The sequence below is a fragment of the Chrysemys picta genome, chromosome 14 (assembly GCF_011386835.1).
Source record: "Chrysemys picta bellii isolate R12L10 chromosome 14, ASM1138683v2, whole genome shotgun sequence".
NCBI classification, from domain to species: Eukaryota; Metazoa; Chordata; order Testudines; family Emydidae; genus Chrysemys; species Chrysemys picta.
This window is the reverse complement of record NC_088804.1, coordinates 22,151,664-22,174,240: the sequence shown is the minus strand read 5'-3', so window position 1 is coordinate 22,174,240 and position 22,577 is coordinate 22,151,664. Positions and strand designations below refer to the sequence as shown.

At 44.6% G+C, this 22,577-nt stretch overlaps 1 long non-coding RNA gene across 1 annotated transcript in view; it reads right to left on the bottom strand.

The window, feature by feature from the left end:
* Positions 1-22,577, bottom strand: part of LOC122173931 (uncharacterized) — a 299,080-nt gene that overhangs the window by 16,170 nt on the left and 260,333 nt on the right. The window contains exons 5-6 of the long non-coding RNA XR_006174983.2: positions 18,559-18,601; positions 15,701-15,991 (exon numbers count right to left, since the gene is read on the bottom strand). This is a non-coding gene — a long non-coding RNA (uncharacterized LOC122173931). The remainder of the gene's footprint in view (positions 1-15,700; positions 15,992-18,558; positions 18,602-22,577) is intronic.

Sequence of the window (22,577 nt, the reverse complement as noted above, 5' to 3'; positions counted from 1 at the left end):
ATGTCCCACTGTACATACATCCTGTGTGCAGGCAAATGTATGTGTTGTCATTTAATTTGCTGCTGATTACTCATGTTTGGAGATGCTCATTCTAAACTGGTGTTGGGGAATCTTTTTTCCAAGGACTTTTTTTTTTTAATCACTTTCTTGGAGACTATTGTAGCTAAAGAAAAGTTCACGAAGAGAGTCAAAATGACCTCGCAGAACAGAGGAGGGGAAAATGGACATTTCTGACATGGAGACCAATAGGTAGTGATAAACACTGCAGTTTGAAAAAGAATAGATATCAGTATAATGTGCCAGATTCAGAAGTCATGAGTAGGGAATGTTGGAAAGCGGCAGTAAGCGTAAAAGGAATCTAGTGAGGAGGTCTGTCTATGCTGCAGTTGGAGGTGCGACTGCAGCACCCGTACAAACCCGCCCAGGACCGGAGTATGTATTTGAGAGATTACCTGCTTGCCACGCTGCTGCGGCTTCACTGCTATTGTTATTCAAGATAGGTAGATCAAAGCTATATGTCTGTCTATATGGGCTGCAGTTTCACATCTGATTGCAATGTAGGCAGACCCTTACATGCTGAGGGCCCAGAAGTTATACATTAAGTTAGTAGCTGGCTACCTTAACTTAATGATTATTTTCTTTTCTTAGTGTATCCATCCCTATTGTTGCCTCTATGTACAAGTTAGACTTACTTATCCCCACTTACATCACCATAGAGGACACATCTGATTTTGGTCCAATATCATTTAAATGACAGTCTACATATATTTACTATCTGCATAACACATACTGTTATTTGCATATTAATTGCTTATGACTGCATGTGGTTTACAGCAGAGCTGTAGATACAGAAATTCATACTGAAGCTTATATGTAAAATGATCACGTAGGAGCAGACCTAGATGTAAGCACATACTACACAAGAGCAGCTGAGACAGCGTCTGGTGTTTGTTGTAGAATCTATAGTCAAGCAAGACAAGGGGAAGGGAACAGACCTGTCTATTTTATGTTGCGCCTCTTTTACAATAATAATGCTCTTAGAACCCATAGTCAATTTGAGCTGTGTTCTGTACATCACATTAGATATGCAAATTAATTCCTATTAATCTTTATAATGTTAAGCTACTGCTCAAAATGTTCATTTAAGAACTTCCTTTGTTCTTCTGTCTCCTTAATTTAAATTCCCTTCAGTCTCCTCTTTCTGTATATTAAAGTACTTTATTAATTTTGTCACATTAATCTGATCAACACTAAACACACACTAACATTTCTAAAGGCCTAAAATGTGAAGCTCAGTTATGGTGACATGGCAAACAAAAGGCCAATATGCAACAGGCTGAGCAGTCCGCATTGTTCCAGGTCCACAATCAGGTGTGGGGCCTTGCCCTCGTTTTAGCATGAGGCTTGACAATATGTACGCCACTCCATGAAAAACTCATGTGAAATGATACACTAAGACGTATGCTCACGGAAAATGAAACACGTCCATATAAAAACTCATTAAAATAATGAAGGCATTCAGTATGACAGCTGAGAGAGAGAGAGAGAGAGAGAGAGAAAGACGGGGGGTTGGTTTGGGGTTGGTTTTTTCCCTATCTCTGCACCATTCAGAGTATTACTGCATATCAGGCCTAAAGCAAAGAGGATTATCTATGACTGTTGATTACCCAGACATTGTATGTTAGCAGATAGTACTTAGGTTTATGTGGGAACCAGGATTAATTTTGAAATAGATAGGATTAAAACAGAGAAATAACTAACAAATGGAATTGTCATTTCGTTTACTAGATGGACATATTTTTAGTAGATTGAGGCTGTATTTTGAAATCAGATGACATGTTAAAGGAGCTGCTGGGAAAACAATATGCAAATTTATATGGCTCTATTTATATATAGAAAGACCTGTTTTCTTCTGACAGACGTGGTGTTCTAATAACTGTTTATTTAGATACTTTAATCCTTAATTAAAGAGATTACTTTGTTTTCCTCTTGCAATTATATTTGCTAACTCATGGTAAAATTTTAACATATCCAACGTTTGAAGTTACTAACCTGCCAAGAAACTCAGAGAGAATTCAAATAATGCTGAGAAGCCATTACATTATAAAACTTTGCCATGCACTAAAGATGGAATGAATCACAGACTCTAGTAGATTTCTCTGATTGAACATCTTTTCTTCTTATCATGATAGCTGGATAAGTCTTCACTGTGTGTGGCAAATAGAATCTAGTTGAATACTAAGAAAAGTATGTTTTTATGAACATTAGGGCATGCCATTATATCATAGCCCTTTTATAGTCACAGATGTTTAAACTGGACAACCTGATTCACTTGAGTAAATGTACCAAATATTGAATGTGTCTATTTGATCCATTAGGAACGTGGGTGACCAATTTCAAAGTTTGAGTTCTAAATGTGAACACTGGATACTTCACAAATAATCCGTAGCTTGTCAGCTGTTTGTTTATATTAATTGAATATTTTGGACTACTGAATAGATTTGGAAATAATGGGACTGGTTCATAAGTGCTTCCTTAATCCAAAAAAGGACAAAATTTGTGAAATTATATATTTGGCAAATGCAATTTGACCAGCTTTAATATGAGAACTAGATATAGAATATAAAAGATGATTAATACACTGTACAAATTAGCAATTTTAGGGCAAAATTCTCCTATCTGATCCTCAGTGGTAATCTCTTAATCACAGTGACGGGACCAAATACTACTCTAAAATACATGCAGCTTTCTCAGGAGATAGTTAAAACTTTCCTTGCTGCAGTCCAGGTTCTTGTTGTAAGGCTTTATGAACCAGGAAGCAATGGGTAGGCCAGGTTCTCCAGAATCACTATTGGCACCCACCAATGTGAATATGCTGGTCAGAGAAAACATCCTTGCTTGTAGCTTGTCAAATCCAGTATTCCCGGCAAGCAGTATTTCTGAAGCAAGCGTCATGGACCTTTCCTTACCAGCCAATATTAATGTCAGTGAAACATCCCCGATGATCCACCAACACTTGCAAAAGCATGGAAAATTACCCCTTTCTGTTTAGATACTCCGAAGCAAGGTGGTGGTGGTGAGGCAGAAGTAAGATATGCATCCCATTTATCATCCCACCACAGCTACATAAACATTCTGGCTATCATCCCACAACAGTTAGGGAAGTCCATTTAACTGAATCCATCTTATATCCTGCACATTGCCCAGGGTCAAAATCCTGTGCAGCAGGACATATACACTTAATGGCCTTGCCCATCTGGATGAGGAGCACCCCCACCGTAGGTTTTCCAGTACAAGCTGATTGCCCACCGACCAATACCAATCCAGGGCTGCAGGCTTCTAGAGAGCAATTGCCATCTATCTGTTTCTCCACTATCAGAGAAGCTCTCATTTTGTGGCTGTCCACTGCAGTGCTGGGGTGAGCTCTGTACACAACTCCAGGAATACAGCCTTCCACATCTGAAAGTTCTACAGCCACGTTGGCACAGGGGGCACTGGGATGCCTACCCACAGTGAACACATGCCAATACAATTTGAGGCTGTTGCCAATTCAACACTGCTCCACCAAAGGCAGCCAGATATGAATGCTCTCTGCCAACATAGCAATGTTGGCAGCAGCATGCAGGCAGAATTTTGTTGGTAAAACTTTCTAGTGTAGACAAGCCTTTATTGAATATGAGTTGGCTAAGTTCTGTTTCTATAAGAAGAAAGCCTGTCTAATTCAGCATGTAGTGAAATAGAAGATTGGATGAGACTACACATGCATGTAAAGCTGTGTGCAGTTTTTAAATTCTTTTTTCCTTTGATTTTTTCCAAATTCTTTTAGCCCTAGTCCCATCTAGACAAGGTCAGTTCTTAAATCCTGTTACTCCATTACAGTCTGTCTTGAAGCAGTTCCTCGGAAATGTTGCAGCTAACTAAATCCTTTTGTATGCCACCCATTTATCTGGTTCTGGCTCTTCCAACCTTTCTCTTACCTCCCACGTCTAAATTTTACACCCTGTTTCTTATATATTCTTTCTATCTTCTTTTTACATACCCAAATCGTCTAAGCCGAGATTCCCTCCGATTTTCTATAATTGGTACCACCTTCACACTTTCCCTAGTTTGTTCATTCCAAACATGGCCCATCCTTGAAACGCTGAGAATCCATCTTAATATTTTCCATTTCCCCTGTATTCAAGATCTGCTCCTGTCTCTTCCTCAATACTCAGCATTCAAAGTGTAGGCCTAATTACCATCTTCAATTTGGTGGGCATTCTCCTAACACAGATCACTCTGCTTGCTTCTCTCCATTAGCCCATGCCTTTTCTGTTCTGCTTTTAAGTTGGTTGTTGAGTTCACCATTATTCTGTGCTATCAAACCTAGGTACTTGAACGTCTGTACCTTTGGCTCCCCAGACATAGTTTCATTGTCTTCCTGCAAGGTATTTTTGATTCTATAGACCATACACTTTTGTTTTATTTGATTATTTTCATGGCATTTCTTTCAAATATGCACCCCCGTCTCTCTAAGTCTTCTCCGCTTCCTCTTTGCTCTCACCTATAAGCACATCTGCAAAAAGCACTCAGCAAGGTGCCACTTTGGATATTTTCTGTAAGTGCATCAAGCATCAACGTAGACAAAGAGGGGCTTACTACCGAGCCTTGATGTACTCTGACTGTTATTAGAAACTGTTAAATTTCTCCACATGGCCCTCTACCTATGCTAACAGTATCCTTGAGTCTGATACAATCTTCAGGTATCTGTTTCCTTGTCATACTCCACCAGATGACTTCTCTTGGAATATGGTCATAAGCTTTCTTCAGATTGATGAATATAAAGGATCTTCCTCTTTCATCTATATTTTTCATAAGAAATCTTAATGCAAAAATAACATTCATTGTTGACTTGCCTGGCATGAATCCAAACTGATTGTCACAGAACTAACTTCTGTTTGTAGTCTCTTATCAATATTTTTCTCTCAGATCATCTTCATGTGGCTCATGCGCTTAATGCTGCAGGAGTTACCACCAGTCTTGTATGTCTCCTTTTCTCCTAAATATTGGTACTAACGTGCTCTTTCTCCAAGCATCAGGCATCTTCTCAGTGCTCAGGTTGAAATTTAACAGTTAGGTCAATATCTTCATGGCTACTTGTCCCAGGCACTTCCATACTTCTGCTGGTATGCCATCAAGGCCGAGAGCTTTCTTATTTTTCCCATTGTTCAATGTTTGTGCAACAACTTCTTCTAATACTGGTGCCACCAGACACTGGTTTGGTTTTATCATATGATATGATTCTCTTGGATTCTCTTCATTCATAGGACTTTCAAAGAAATTCTCCACCGTTCCTTAATCTGGTTCACACTGATTAATGTATTTCCACTTTCATCTTCAATGACTTTGATCTCACCAATGTATTTAGTTCTCTTTTTGCAGTCTTTGTCTATATATTTCTTGTTTTCATCCTCCCACATTTCAGCGTTTTCCAACTGCTAAATGAAAATACTGTGTTTTAAGAGGCTGTTGGTCAATACCACTGGTCTCAAGTTCCCAAAAGGAGGAAACTCAGGTGACTTATTTAAAGCCTGACTTGAACTGGTTCTTTTCACATGGTTCTGGATACATATGAACTATACAAGACAATACATGTTCAGTGAAATGGAGTGCAAATTATGTCATCAGTGATCATGCCATTATAACAATAGGAAGGGATTTTTTTTTCTAATCCTGTGGCTATTGTTTAAAAAAAAATATCCTAGGAAACAAAAATGAAAAACACTATTTGACTCCAAACAGCTAAAATAAGGTCCATCATTGCTACTCCAACCTTAGCTTCCTCATTGTACTTATGCATAATGTAGGATTTCTAAGACCATTGACAGTTCTGAGACCTCTTTCAGTACCTGGACACAGAGAGCAGGATCAGGGGTGGAGTGGCAGCCTAAAATTCACTAGATTATTTTTCAAAGGTGCTGAACATCAAGAACGCCAATGGATTTCAGGAATGCTCAGTCCCTCTGAAAATTAAGCAATAGATTTCCTGGCTTATGTCAATTTAAGTCAGATCAGTGACATCATTTTACTGCAGCTTGGGCTGTTTAGTTCAGACAAACATGTTTCATACGTTTTTTTAAACTGTTGAGCAGTTTAAAATAATTGCCATTGGGAGCCTTTACTGTAGAGCCATAAATGTACAAACATATTCAGGGCTCTGTACTAATTAGTGATACAGTAATGCTAATAATGATGATTAATTATATTCAGTTATTCCACGGGAAACTGGAATATTGGCCACCAAGGTTCAACAGCTTTTGGATACAACAAAAACAACAACATATTTACAATCAATACTAATTATCTAACTGATTAATTGATGTGGATCTGTCTGAGAGAAGTAGCATCCTTATTCTACAGCAGAGTTGATTGAGAGTCTGCCCAACTCCTCTCATATTTGATTGTTTTTGTTCATTTCCTGTAAGCCCTTCATTTTAGATGGTTTTCTAGCTTATCTTTCTTGTGCACACTAACTTGTTTACTGATTTACTAAGCAACTTTATATTAGCTCCCACCCAAAGGGCCACTGAAACTCTTCTAAGTATATACTTTCAATCAGAAAGCATTCTTGTTTCATTTGTTTTCTTGACATTATCTGTATGTACATGAGAAAACAGCAGTTACCAGCAGTGCACTCCTATCACAGCAACTACACATTTTAATCAGAAGGGAGGCCAGAAACGAGGACTTCAGAAAATTTGATGCAAGTGGGCTGCTTGGATTGTGTAACTTTGCACAACTCGAAACTGCAGTTAGTGAAATTTTCATAAATAATGCAAAATTGGAGAAACGGGCTTCTATGGCTGTTCTTTCAGAGGCAGTGATTTCTGGATTCATTTACAGAATGCACGTCTCCTAAGCTCCAAGAACCCCTACAGCAGGGGTGTCCAGCTCACCTTTTGAGAGGGCTGAATTCCATTTACAATTGTAATCTGCAGTCCAGGTTACAAATTGAGAACTATGTACTTCCCCCAGTCCATAACAGACCTGCCACTGCTGTCAATGGGAGGCCTGCACACAGATCTGGGGAGAACATGGCTTCTCTAGTAAAAAACGGTTACTTACCTTTTTGTAACTGTTATTCTTCAAGATGTGTTGTTCATGTCCATTCCAAGCAGGTGCGTGCGCGCCGCGTGCAAGCCAGCTGGAAGATTTTCCCTTAGCAGCGTCCATAGGGTCAGCCTTGGCGCCCCCTGGAGTGGCGCCTCCATGGTGCCCTATATAGGGGCCACCGACCCTCCACCCCCTCAGTTCCTTCTTGCCGGCACTCTGATAGAGGGGTAGGAGGGTGGGTATTGGAATGGACATTAACAACACATCTCGAAGAACAACAGTTACAAAAAGGTAAGTAACCGTTTTTTCTTCTTTGAGTGATTGTTCATGTCCATTCCAAGCAGGTGACTCACAAGCCTGAGCTTAAGCGGTGGGGTCGGAGTTCACTGTGGATTGGAGCACTGCGCGGCTGAAGACTGCATCATCTCTGGCCTGGTGCATGATGGCATAGTGTAACGTAAATGTGTGGATTGAGGACCACGTGGCAGCTCTGCATATTTCCTGTGTCAGGACCTGAGCCAGAAACGCTGCGGAGGAGGCCTGTGCCCTTGTGGAGTGGTCCGTGATAGGTGGGGCAGGCACCTTAGCCCGACCGTAGCATTCTCGGATACAGGCCGTGATCCATAAAGAGATACGCTGTGATGAGACAGGGAGTCCCTTCATCCTGTTGGCCACAGCAACAAAGAGTTGGGTTAATTTCCTGAACGGTTTGGTTCTTTCAATATAGAATGCCAGGGCCCTGCGAACGTCCAGGGAATGCAGCCTACACTCCATGCCGGAGGAGTGTGGCTTAGGATAGAACACAGGGAGAAAAATGTCTTGACCCACGTGGAATTGGGAGACCACCTTTGGAAGGAACGCTGGGTGTGTCCTGAGTTGGACTTTGTCTTTGTGGAAGACAGTGTATGGAGGCTCGGATGTCAGTGCTCTGAGTTCCGACACCCTCCTGGCCGAGGTGATAGCCATTAGGAATGCGACCTTATGAGAGAGATATAACAGAGAACACGTAGCCAGGGGCTCGAAGGGGGGCCCTGTGAGGGCAGAAAGGACCAAATTGAGGTCCCAAGCCAGGGCTGGTTGTCGAGTATGCTGGAACAGTCTGTCCAGGCCCTTGAGGAAGCGACAAACCAATTAGTTGGCGAAAACTGAACCACCTTCCGCTCCTGCGTGGAACGCTGAGATGGCCGCCAAGTGGACCCGAACCGAAGAGAGGGGAAGTCCTAGCTGTCTCAAATGAAGCAAGTAATCCAGGATGAGAGGGATCAGGGTGAGCAATGGAGCCTGACCCTGCTGTTCGGCCCAGATGGAGAAGCGTTTCCACTTGGCCATGTATGTGGCCCTGGTGGAGGGTTTTCTGCTACCGAGGAGGACTTGCCTGACCTGCTGAGAGCATTGCCTCTCCATGGGGTTTAGCCATGGAGCATCCAGGCTGTGAGGTGGAGCGACTCCAGGTTCGGGTGGCGGAGATGGGCCCGATCCTGTGTGATCAAGTCTGGGAGCAGGAGCAACGAGAGGGGCCCCGTGTGGACATGTGCAGCAGCGACATGTCCCAGTATTGGCATGGCCACACCAGCGCTATCAGGATGACACAAGCGTGATCCCTGGATCTTGAAGAGTACCCTGTGAACTATGGGAATCGGGGGGAAGGCGTAAAGCAGGCCACTTTCCCACGAGAGGAGGAAGGCATCCGTCAGAGACCCTGGACTGCGCCCCGTGAGGGAGCAGAAACATCAACACTTCCTGTTGTCCCTCGAGGCAAACGGGTCTATCTGGGGATCACCCGAGAGATGGAAGATTGAGCGTGCTACCTCTTGGTGAAGGGACTACTCATGACCATGGAACGAGTGGCTGAGGGCGTCCGCCAGTCTGTTCTGCACCCCCGGGAGGTAGGATGCCATCAGATGAATTACGTTCTGTACGCAGAAATCCCATAAAGCGAGGGCTACCAGGCACAGGGGAGAGGAGCATGCACCCCCCGTCTGTTGATATAGAACATCGCCAAGGTATTGTCCATGAGGACTGTAACACACCTGCCCGCCAGGCGAGATTTGAAGGTCAGGCAGGCTAGACGCACCGCCCGTAGCTCCCTGACATTGATGTGCAGGAAGAGGTCTGCTGCGGACCAAAGGCCTTGAGTCCTGAGGTTCCCCAGATGCGTCCCCCATCCCAGATCCAACACGTCTGTTACCAAGGATAGGGATGGCTGGGGGCTGACAAAGGGTACTCCCGCGCAGACCTCCCGCAGGTTGAGCCACCACTGGAGGGAATCTAGCACCGTTCTGGGAAGCGTCACCACAGAGTCCAGCGCGTCCCTAGCTGGTCGGTACACAGTCGCTAACCAGGACTGGAGAGGGTGCAGCCTGAGCCTGGCGTGGTTCACCACATAGTTGCACACAGCCATATGACCCATCAACTTGAGGCAATCTCTCACTGTGGTGGTTGGGCAACGTTGGAGACCGAGAATGATGTCGGACATGGCCAGGAACCTGGCCTCTGGTGGATACGCTCTGTCTTGCGTCGAGTCCAGAACTGCCCCTATAAATTCTATCCTCTGGATGGGAGACAGGGTGGACTTGGCCTTGTTCAGCAGGAGGCTGAGCTTGAGGAAGGTCCATCTGAAGACCACCTGAGCCTCCACCTGTGCCTTGGCGCAGCCCTTGATGAGCCAATTGTCCAGGTAGGGGAACACCTGAATCCCGTGCTTGCGCAGGAAGGCTGCCACGACTGCCATGCATTTTGTGAAGACCCTCGGGGCTGTTGACAGGCTGAAAGGCAGGACTGTGAACTGGAGATGGGCGTTGCCCATGACGAATCTGAGGTAACGCCTGTGCTGGGGAACTATTGCAATATGAAAATACACGTCCTTCAAGTCGAGGGCGGCGTACCAGTCCCCTGGATCCATGGAGGGAATGGTGGAGGACAGGGAGACCATACGGAACTTGAGCTTCTTTACAAACTTGTTCAGACGCCACAAGTCCAGAATGGGTCTGAAGCCCCCTTTCACCTTGGGTATTAGGAAATACCAGGAGTAGAAACCCCTGTCCCTGAGTTCCTGAGGAACTTCTTCCACTGCCCCTACTACGAGGAGGGACTGCACTTCCTGAATTAGAAGTTGCTCATGAGAGGGGTCCCTGAAGAGGGACGGGGAGGAGGGCTGGTGGGGCGAAAGGGAGGAGAACTGGATAGAATATCCCCTCTCTACCGTGCGGAGCACCCAACTGTCCGATGTGATTCAGGACCAGGCGCAATAGAAGGGGGACAGATGTGACGAAAAGATAGGGTTGGTAGGATCCAGAGTCCTGACCGCACCATCAAATTTGGGGTCTAGGCCCTGACGGGGGCCACGGCTGGCTGGACGACTGGCCGGAGGGCTGTTGTTGCCTCCTTCTGCCGTTTCTGCTCCGCCTACGCGAGGCGTCTGTGCAGTTCTGGGGCTGGTAAGGTGACGGGGCTGGCTGTGGCCTGAATTGCCTTCGTTGGGTGGCTGTGGTGTGTAAGCCCAGCGAGCGTAGAGTAGCTCTTGAGTCCTTTAGGCTATGGAGCCTCTTGTCCGTCTTTTTGGAGAAGAGTATGGGTCCCTCGAAAGGGAGGTCCTGGATGGTCTGCTGGACCTCATGTGGAAGGCCTGAGACCTGAAGCCAGGCTCCCTGTCGCATAACCAGCCCGGTTGCCAGTGTGCGGGAGGCTGCGTCCGCCGCATCCAGGGCTGCTTGGAGGGATGCCCGGGAAATTAACTTCCTCTCTTCTACTACAGCCAAAAACTCTGTTCCTGATTCCTGGGGAAGGAGTTCAGCGAACTTGGACAATGCTGAGCATGTATTGTGTCCATACCGGCTCACTATAGCCTGTTGGTTGGCTATACGTAATTGCAGACCCCCCCGTTGAGTACACCTTTCTGCCAATTAGGTCCAACTTTCTGGCCTCCCTGTTCTTCAGTGTAGACCCTTGGAACCCCTGATGCTCCCTTTGGTTGGCCGCATCCACAATCAGAGAGTCCTGGGGAGGGTGGGCATACAGGTGCTCATGGCCCTTGGAGGGCACAAAGTAGCGCCTCTCTGTCTTTTTGGCCAGTCTTTGCAGAGTTTAAACCCGGGGGACCTGGGCATGCCCCAGCGGGGCAACGAGTATGTTGGGGGAAACCCCCCCAACAACTATTAACTATCTACGACTAACACTAACTCTAAACTATGAGAGAGGAAACAGCTATATACACTTAAACAGGACACTGCTATGCTTGCTGCAAGAGCGAGCAAAGTTCTAGCTAGCCATCACCGGCGGTAAGAAGGAACCGAGGGGGTGGAGGGTCGGCAGGCCCCTACATAGGGAGCCATGGAGGCGCCACTCCAGGGGGCACCAAGGCCGACCCTATGGATGCTGCTAAATGAAAATCTTCCAGCTGGCGTGCACACACCTGCTTGGAATGGACATGAACAATCATTCAAAGAAGAACTCAGTTTTTACTTATTATAATTATTATATCTTAATCCACTTCAGTTCCATTTGGCGGAAAAATAAAGCTCAGCTTTACGACCACTACTGTTTCCGCCCTTTGTGCTTTGCCTTCCCTGTCCTCCTATCTTCCCTGTCTTTGTGTCTCTCCTTTCTCCGCACTGCATTTCCTTCCCTTCAGCATCAACTAAATCCCTTGTGAGTTTTATTCATTCCCTACCCATTCTGGTAAAACGATGAGCCCTGAAATAATAATATGTAAGGTGTCATCATTAGGATTTAACACCCAAATGAGATGAATGGGGTTGGAGAGTTGGCACCTCCCAGAGCATTGTTTCAGACTCAAGACGACAGCATTGTATCAGTTACATTTGCTTTGCATCTGGAAGGTTTTCTTCACTAGCCTGAGAAACTTTTTTTAAATAAATGAAAATGCAGCTTCTGCAGAATCCATATATGCCATGTGGGCCATATAAATACAGCAAATGGCCAGGAACCGGCCTCTGCTGGACACTTCTGGGTGAAAGCATAGACGAGACTTACAATATAGTAGTTATAACTCTTACTCACCCTCCTGCCCCAAAACTACGATCAGGACTAACATTTGATACCCCTCACTTAACTCACCTGCACCTTTTTAATTGACCTCTTTCTCAGAAGACTGGGAGAATGTATAAGCCTTACAAAGTAATCTTGAGGTCAAGTCAAAACGACTTAATCAATAACAGCTGTTTTTTAGTGTTGCAAAAATTATTTGCTTTTTTGTTTTGTTTTTAAACCTGCCAAAATATGCGCTCGCTCGCTCTCAAAATGGATTTTTTGTCATAGCTTTACAACCAGAACTTAAAAACTGCCCCTACCCCAATAGTTGGATCGAGTTTTAAAAAAGAAAAAGAAAAAGTGACCCATGTTGCAGAATCCTGCAAGATACGGCAGGATCCTTTTCTGGGGAGTAGTTGTCAGGAGACCTACACCATTGCTCTCCCCATTGCAATTTTGAGAGTGGGTTTGAAAAATTCTACCGGATGGAACCACTAAATAATAAAAGGCAAACTTGAAGCCTAAAGTCAGTACCAAAAAATCAGCCATAGACTTAGCAGCAGCAGCAGTAGACTAACCACCTATTAGCTGGCATGCATAAATAGACTAGATAGTCAGACTGAAATCCTGGCCCCACTGAAGTTGATGGTAAAAAACTCTCCAATTCATACCACCAGAAAACAGAGGCAAACCTCAGGAGCAGTTAAACTTTGACTCCTTCTATCATAAAAATCAAAACATCCCCATATTCTAGAATTTTTGTAGCTAACCTGCTGTGACATTTTTCATCGTGACAGCACATTCAGGAAACATGATACAACTGGGCAACAAACTTGCACTGAAAAATGTTCCTGTGAACTTTCCCAGTCAGGCTGCAAAGAATTTGCTAAGCAAAAAAACAAAAGGTTTTTCCTCAGCTCAGCTTCCAGTTACTTTGATACATGATGTTTCAACTAGTCTTAAAAAATGGACCCTGCATGAGTTTTGTATTAGTTTTTAAGGTTCAGGCCATCTTTCAAGCAACCTTGCAATTGCTCACCACTAGACCTGAAAATGGAATGTGAGTTTTTGTAATACTAAGCCACCCTTATTACTCTTCTTCTGTAGAGCCGAGTTTCCTAAAGCTGCTTCTCAATTTGTGCCAGCAATTTAGCTTGCCCCTGCAAGAGACAGAACTTGTGTGTGCATACAATGGCATCACGTATGCCTGCAAACATTGAATGACATCCTGGTCCCATTGAAGTCAATGGGATTTTTGCCATTGGGGCCAGGACGTCACCTATTCAGTTTTCATATGGCACAAATGACTAGTCTCACTTGTCTAGTTCATCAAGCTGCTGTGCTACCTTAACCTGTCTCTCTACAGGCCTTGTGATCACCATTCTGTCATGAGGATGTCTATTGTATGTCTCTAATCATGGTGCCTATTGAGTCCTGTCACTGAACATGAAAGTCGAAGCTTTGGCAAACTGTGAAAGAATTGGAGTGAATGATGCCCTAGAAACATTCAAAACACACTATATAGCTAGACTGGATATAGGAGATGGAGAGAATAAATATTGGTATTTTATAGGGTATAGACCATTAAACAGGAGCTGATAAAGGCTCTTCTGTATTTGTATGTTGTAGGGAGATGAAGAGGAATGCTATGCCTCACTTTCCCCTTTGTAACAAAAATTTCAGGAGGTGATTAGCCAACTTTGCTTCTAGTCCTCGTGCCCCAATAAGCCTTGCAAGCCTCTCTGACTTTTTGATTAATTAGTGCCTCCATCAACCCCCCCCAGGCTTACTGTTTTATTTTAAGTACTTCAGCCTCTTAGCTGTTACTGCAGATATCTGAGATCAACAGCAAGACTCCAGCCTCAGCGTTCTTTCGAGACATACACTGCAAGATGCAGTCTCATATCCCTGATTCTAACCCCCCCCCCTTCCCACATGCAGAGGTCTGGAGGTTAACAACATCACTGGATCAGGATAGTTTCTGGAATGGAAGTGGCGAGGGCAGAAATATGCAAGAACAGCCTTTTCTCATGGGGGGGTTTGCTTTCCCAGCAGGAACCAGCAAGTGTAAAGATAAGGGAAATTAAAAGAGCAACCGTACATATGTACAAAAAGGAGGTTTGGATTCTCTAGCCATCACATTCAGGGTATCCAAACTGCACTGCAATGGAACAACATGTGCAATATGTCACCACCACATCAGAATATCCGCCCTGAAGATCCCACCTTCTAGAACATATCCCTGGACTGCAGAAGGTACAAGGGTCACATAACCACACCAGGGAGCAGCTCTCCCAGCTTCCTTCCAGGACACAGGTGCTAAGCAAAGCACTTAAGCACATACTTAACTTTAAGCACACACTTAAGTGCTTTGCTGAACTGGGGCCTGAATTACCTCAAGACACACACAGCACACTGCAATGCCAAGGCTGCTGAGCCAATTCTTGCAAAACCTTTTGTTCCCTTGGCAGCCTGAGATAGGACTGGGTTAGTGTCTGAGTCACTTCTCCATTGTCAGCAATTAAACCACCACCATTATGGGTGGCAAGTACCAGGCCTACTGGTACAGTTCATTTGTATGTGTGTGCAGGGAAGAGACCAGGCATGTACTGTATATGACATGCCAGAGGGAGGACATGTAAGCACAGAAGTTTTACAGAGACTTTAAAATTACAATATTTGTTTGACGGGAGGATTCTATTAAAAAGATAAAAGATTAAACCTCTGTTCTCAGCCTGGAGATTTCGAGGGAGATTGGCACTTGTGCACCTAAATCCCTGAGGTGCTTTGGACAAGCTCCACATTAGGTCTCGAGTGAAATACTGAGTTAGCCTAAATGGGAGCAGAGGGAGCTCAGTGCCACCTAGCACTGGGCCTTTGAGATTGCATATGCAATAGCTAAACCTTTGAGCAGGGACTATAAAGAGCAAATAGGCTAGGAAATACCTTCCCTGAAGGCTGCAGGCACCTCATGATTAGAGTGACCTGAATTTGGAGAATATTCATAAAAGCAGAACATTTAGAGACGGAAGAGACCTGAGCTCACAAAAGATTCTGGGCTCACAGTCCTCCCTTCTCTACCTTGCTCATTCCCTAGCCAGTGCAATATTGTTCCTTATATTCTTGATTACTTGGTCCAGTCTCAACTTTAAATGTGCGCGATGGAGCTTGCATCACTTCTCTTTCCACAATAGAATAGGCCTTGTTTGTTCATAGCCTAAATTTTCCTTTGCTGAATTCCAACCCAATTTAATCTTAGTCACACACTGGCTGGACTGGGTATGTAGTTAAGAGAATGTTCAGCTTTAACAACAATTTGTGAATAACCCACTGGGCATTTAGAGCCTTTGTTTTGGGGCACTGCCCTCTTTATGCTCTTTTTTCAGTATTTTAAAAAAAATTGGGAGCGTTCCTCCAGCACCTCTTGTACATCCCCTCTCCCCAAATCCTCCAGAGTCTAAGAAATAATAAATTTTAATAGAAATTGCCTACGGACTCCCCACAAGACTACACAGATGGCCAAAAAAAATCATGATTGGAAGCATTCATACATATTTCAGAGAGAGAAACTGGAAAACTTGGTATATTGCAAGATGAGAAAATAGCAAAGGAAACACACCTTCAGTAAACAGCCAGACTGAATCCAGGTCAGTGTCTCACTTTAAATCCATGGTGCTCTCTGTCACAGTTACTGGGCCAACTGCACTTCATCTACTCTCGGGTTTCTCCGAGCACACCCCCTCTAGGTCTCAGGCCATCACCTCTTTCTTGGCGTGGAAACGTGTATTTCTCCCACTCTCAGACTGGGCGCTGGGTGGCAGTCCGCTGTGTCTCACCTTAGCAGATCTGATTTGGGCTCAAACCCTGCAGTTCATTCTCTGACAGTGGTAATTAGTGACCACACCACTTCCTTAAAGCAAAGGATCATTTGTTTAGAACAAAAACATTTAAAAAGAAAGCATATCTCGTTCTTCCCTAAGGCTTACCATTCCCTGGATCTGATAGCCCCAATTCTTTCAGACTAATCCACAGAATTCACATAATCCATGATTCCCACTGAATTCAAGCATTGTAAACATTCTACTAACCCCAACAGAAGGCTTTCTTGTGTAAAGGCATCAATCTAACCCAATATAGAACAACTTCCCATCATTGACTTATCACTGCGTAGTGTTCACACCATTATTACATATCAGTAGTCAGATTAATGTACAACAATTCCTACAGTATTCATAATCTTCATACATACCCGCTCTATTTCTGTCACACTACCTTACTGGAATTGTCTCACTGAAGTGAGCAATAGAGAGACAGAGGCACTGCTCAGCAGGATTCATCGGAAGAATCCTTTTGTATGACTGCTACTGATGCATTATACAAGTCGCTTAGACCCAGATGATTAAATATACAAACCATGGACCCAATCCTGTTAAACAATTATTACCAAGCACAAGGTTCACTGATATGATCAAGCATAATATTCACTTGACATGAGCAGGGCCAACGAAGTCAAGCAGCTACTCTAGAGATTGGGCCCAAAAATTCTGGTTGAGATTATATGTACCCAAAATGAAGTAATCCAAAATTATGGCTCCCGCACCCATGTATGTAATGTTGTGTCTTACTGCGTTAGAGTTAATATTAATGTTTATATGTAATGCGATGGCAACGTTTTATAGATCTGAAAAGAGAAAGGGTGAGAAAGACAGACAATCCATGATGGTGTGGGATCATGAATGCTAAATATAACTATTGTCACAAAGATTTTTTGGCACTCTTTTGGGATGATCTGCTTAACTCACTCAGAGCTTTGTCACATGAGTACTGTATCCATCCAAAAGTCACATCAATAAAACTTTTACATCACACCGGCATGTGTTCTCTCTGAATTCATATATGTATGTATGTATGTATGTGTTAAACACATTGTCTATCTCCCACCCCATCCCCTCTCTTTCGATGTAGATAAGGTAATCAAAACTTTGATTTGCCTGATTTACATGCAAGTAAACTTTCAATCATTATGCTCAACTAATGTTGAAGGAGCATGGCCTGCGAGTCAAGAATTCTGGGTTCTATTCCCAATTCTCTCACAAATTCACTATATGCCTGGGTAAGTCATTTGCCATGTACGTAAAATGGGGTTAATAGAGAAGTACAGGTGTGTTCACCAGTTTCTCTCTCTGCCAGACCACCCATACTACCATCTATTCTGCAGGGTTCAAAACACTCTGAGGCATCACATTTTGGATACAGCAACATTGGCACTGAATGTACAGTCCAATCATTGCAAATCTGAATAAAACCAGCAGGAGGGGATTCAGGGGATGGGTTGCCTGGCGAGTGTATGGGAAGGTCTGGAATGCTCAAGATTTCATTGAATTCCATATGCATATAAAGTAGTGTCTGCTGAGATCTGGAGCATCACTCTTCAGTGCACTGCTAAGCAGCATGGAGTAACCACATACTGCACATGCACAGGGTGTGCTTTTTTAAACACTGAACACGTGTTATAGTAGACCCATTTTCTTCAAATCATGTCAAAGAAATACGTGCATGGAAACCCTGATTTTTATAAGAGGCAGGTTTGCATTATCTAAGCATCAAAAAAACAATCAGCAAACAAAAATTCTAAACATTTCCTAACACTTTTCCCAGACTTGTCAAAGAGATTCAGCATTGGGCTAAAAATAAATATGGATAATTTGGAGGAGGAAAAGTTATAAACAAATCAGCTAATACATGCCTTCTTATCCATAGCTCTAGTGTCATGCCATTGATTTCAATGGGAATGTCACCGGTTTTCCACAACGGTTCATCATTTCAGATGTAGGACCCAGACTTCAAAGCTTCTTAGGAGTCTCCAGTCCTGCAATGAGCTTGACGCAGGCTGTCCATGAACTTGCACAGAGACTCAGTGGGTCTCCATGTGGGCGCAATGCTCACAGGGGGATTGGGTTTATACCCTGAAGAGACATTTGGGGCCTGATTCTTACACCTATTTTACCTGTATGGACATCATTGGAATAGCCCCTGGTTCACATCAGTGTAAGAGGAAATGGGAATGAGGTCCTTCATATTAATATAAGAAGTTTCATGTGGTTTGTTTGTATGCATGGAATCATGAAAACGCTATAATATACAGAAGAGAGTTCTGCTAACTTTATTAAAAATCTTCAATCTGATGTTTAACAAAAGCATATTCACTATTATTAACTATTCATGAATAGCCCACTGGGTATTTGGGGCCTTTGTTTCTTGTGTGTACTGAACTCAGGTTTTTTCCTCTTTCACAGTGCGTTTAGAACCCTGAGAGCATTTCTAGTGCACTGAGCTGAAGAGGATTCTCAGAATCATTTCCCTGATCTGCTGTACACTTCATGTTCTCCACGTCTCTGAAGCTGCTTACTCTAACACTTTAAGCGGTGTCTACTGCTGAGAGCTGAATGCACAACTTATTTTTAAAAATTTTTATACCTGCTGCTGATAAAATGTAACTGTTCCACAGCTAGAAGGCAATCTAGAAAGCAGAGAAAATATAATTAAGAAAAATTAAAATTGATTGATACAACAAAATGTAGCAAATTACTCCATACACATTAATTTAGTGCTTTCTGAGTAACTTAAACATTTAATTTATTTAAATTACCTGTAACTGTCTGATGATTAAACCAACATAAGGACATAAATTCTCTTTAATTTGCCTTTGTTTCTATTCTAGGCAAGTCAGACAGTATTGTAATGTACAAAATGCACAAAAATCAATTATACTGTTGACCTGTACAAATAAGATGTCGGCTGGTGATCAAGTTCACTGACATCAGATAAAGATAACTGTCAAATGAAGTACTTAGATAGGTCCCACATTTTCAGGGTACTCAGCCGTCTGATCTCCCTTTGACTTGAGATGTGTGTGTTTGAATGTGTAGCATCTCACAGTATAGGGACCATGATTACAACCTGTAGAGGTTCATCTCTTAGATGAACATCAGTAGTCGCCCAAGGTGAATTCACAGAAAAGAAACAAAATGCTACAGGAGAACTTTCACTCTAGTGTCCTACTGTCCCTTTCACCCACAATTTCTCCCCTTTCCAATACTGGGGCTGATTCACAAATGTGTTAAGCCATTTGAGTTCCTTCTGAAATCACAGGACTCAATGGAGCTATACTAGGGCAAAACTGAGGCCTGGTCTACACTAGGAGGTTATGTCGAATTTAGCAGCGTTAACTCGAATTAACCCTGCACCTGTCCACACAACGAAGCTATTTATTTCAACACAGAGGTCTCTTTAAATCGATTTCTGTACTCTTCCCTGACGAGGGGAGTAGTACTAAATTCGACATGGCCATGTCGAATTAGGGTAGGCGTGGATGGAATTCGACGCTAATAGCTCTGGGAGCTATCCCACAGTGCACCACTCTGTTGACGCTCTGGACAGCAGTCCAAGCTCGGATGCTCTGACCAGCCACACAGGAAAAGCCCCGGGAAAATTTTAATTCCTTTTCCTGTCTGGCCAGTTTGAATCTCATTTCCTGTTTGGACATCGTGGCGAGCTCAGCAGCACTGGCAACGATTCAGAGCTCTCCAGCAGAGGTGACCATGCAATTGCAGAATAGAAAGAGGGTCCCAGCATGGACTGATCAGGAAGTCTTGGATCTGATCACTGTTTGGGGAGATGAGTCCGTGCTTTCGGAGCTGCGATCGAAAAGACGGAATGCAAAGATCTACGAGAAGATCTCCAAAGCCAGGACAGAGAGAGGATACAGCTGGGATGCAACGCAGTGCCGTGTGAAAATCAAGGAGCTGAGACAAGGGTACCAGAAGACCAAAGAGTCAAACGGACGCTCCGGATCCCAGCCCCAGACATGCCGTTTCTACGAGGCACTGCATTCCATTCTAGGTGCGGCTGCCACCACTACCCCACCACTGACCGTGGACTCTGAGGATGGGATATTGTCAACGCCCGCTTCCTCGGACATGTTAGCGGACGGGGAAGATGAGGAAGGAGATGAGGAGGACGAGGCAGTCGACAGCGCTTTCAATGCTGATTTCTCCGACAGCCAGGATCTCTTAATCACCCTTCCAGAGATCCCCTACCAACCCTCCCAAGGCGGTAACCCAGACCGTGAATCAGGGGAAACATCAGTAGGTAAGTGTTTTAAACATTTATTTTGAACAGAATAAGAATGGTATCTTAACAATGGGTTTTTCATGATTAGTTTGCCCGAGGCGCTTTACTTTTTAGTCCTTGCCAGTGCAGCTACTGGAAAATTCTGTCAATATGTCTGGGGATAGAGCAGAAATCCTCCTGGGACATCTCCACGAAGGTCTCCTGGAGGTATTGTGAAAGCCTTTGCATCAGGTTCCTAGGGAAAGCGGCCTTATTGCGTCCTCCATGGTAGGAAACTTTTCCGCGCCAGGCTAGCAGCAAGTACTCCGGGATCATTGCTCGCAAAGCATGGCGGCATATGGCCCTGGTGTTTGCTGGCATTCACGCAGCATGCGGTCTTTCTCTGTCTCTGAAATCCTCATCAGAGTGATATCACTCATGGTGACCTGCTTTGAATTAGGGGAATGTTAGTATTGGGACTGATTGCCTGTTCCTTTACATAACTGTAACCAGCCATTTACAGCCACAAGGTGGAGGCGTGACAGGGGCAGCATGCAGGGATCTTTCCCGGGGACAGCCGCGAGGAGGGTGGGACAGGGGCAGAGTTCATGCTGGCCGGATTGCCGGCAGCAGGAACTGGCCAACACTAGGAGCATTGCTTGGAACGTGAAAGGAGGGCACTGCTATAAATTAAGCTTTAAGCAGCCAAAAGTCTACGGCTTACCATGTCCGCCTGCTAGCCGAATTCCGTTGTCCGGTCCCGCTTGTGTGATCTGTACAGCAAGACCCCAGGCACTCAATGGGAAGGCCGAAAATTCAACCTTGTGCTGAGTGCGCATGTGATAGGTGCTGTGCATGGTCTTGTTCACAGAGAGACTATATTCATTGTTCGCAAAAATGTATCTTTTTGAGGAATTCACTCCCTTTTTCTCATCCCACAGCTGCGAGTGTCTCCCGAGCTACCCTGGCATCCCCCTCCCAGAGGCTGGCGCAGATCAGGCGACGAAAGAAAAGGACACGGGATGAGATGTTCTCAGAACTTATGGGCTGCTCTCGAGCCAAGGCGGCACAGCAGACCCAGTGGAGGCAGAACATGTCACAATACCAGTGATCACACAGCGAACAGGAGGACAGGTGGTGGCAGGAAGACCAGCAGGCGACTCAAACGCTGCTTGGACTAATGAGGGAGCAAACGGAGACGTTCCGGCGCCTTGTAGATGTTCTGCAGGACCAGAGGCAGGAGGACAGAGCCCCGCTGCATTCTCTCTCTAACCGCCCTCCCCCGCCACAAAGTCCCATCCCCCCCTCACCCAAAGTCCCAAGAAGGAGGGGCGGCAGGGGCCGTGAAAACAGTCACTCCACCTCTGCAGACTGCTCAAGTAACAGAAGGCTCTCATTCCCAAAGATTTGATAAGTCCTTTCCTTCACTCCAAAAGCACCTCACCCAAGCCCCCGTCCCAATTTCATCCCCTAACTGTGTAGTTGTTAAAAAATACATTTCTGTTAATTACTGTTTCTGCCTGTTGAAATAAAAGTGTGCAAAAGGATGATCCAGCACACCCCATGTCTTCATGTATGTTTGTACAGGGCCTGGCACGACCAGGCCTAGGCCTCAGTTGTGCCTCAGGGGCTATGGTAATATCAAAAGTAAATATTGATGTTAATACTCTTTATTTAAAGGCTCAGTTCTGTCACCTGTACTCATACAGAGTAGCAGGTAGCCCCATTAGCAGCTGGGAGGCCAGCGAGGTACCAGATCTGACCTGCTGTTGCCAACGTAGGTCTAGGAAGCAGGACAAAGTTATCTAGTGTGAGGCTAGGAGGCAGGACTAGATTGTGCTACCTAGAGTAGTAAATCCTCCTGTCCATTATACTGCTCCTGTCTACTCAGAGCTCCAGCTGACATGTACTGTTATCCAGGTTCTTAAAAGGGAGCAGTTTGACCCAGGGGCACTGGACTGGAACTCAGGAAACTTGGGTTCTATTCTAGGGTTGCCAATTTTGTAATATTTAAAAACCGGACATTCCAGCAGGAATGCTGGAGTGTACCCCACCCTGCCCCACCTCTTTCTCTGAGGCCCATCCATGCCCTACCACTGCCCCACTTCTTCCTCAGATCCCCTTCCCCCCTTCCACTCCTTTACCCCTCCCTCCATAGCTTGCTGCTCTTCCCACCCTCCCTCTGCCCAGGTCAGGAGGGACTCACTTGTGGAGCCAGGACTGGGAGCTTCAGTTGCCTGATACAGGTAAGGAGGTGGCCCGGCTGAGTAGGGACCTGCGTGGGTTAATGACCCGGAGTCTCCCTGCCTCCCCCACCTTCAGGAACCTGACTTTTGGTGTTCAATTAGTAGAGCTAACCACTGTCTGGTCCCCTTTTCGACCGG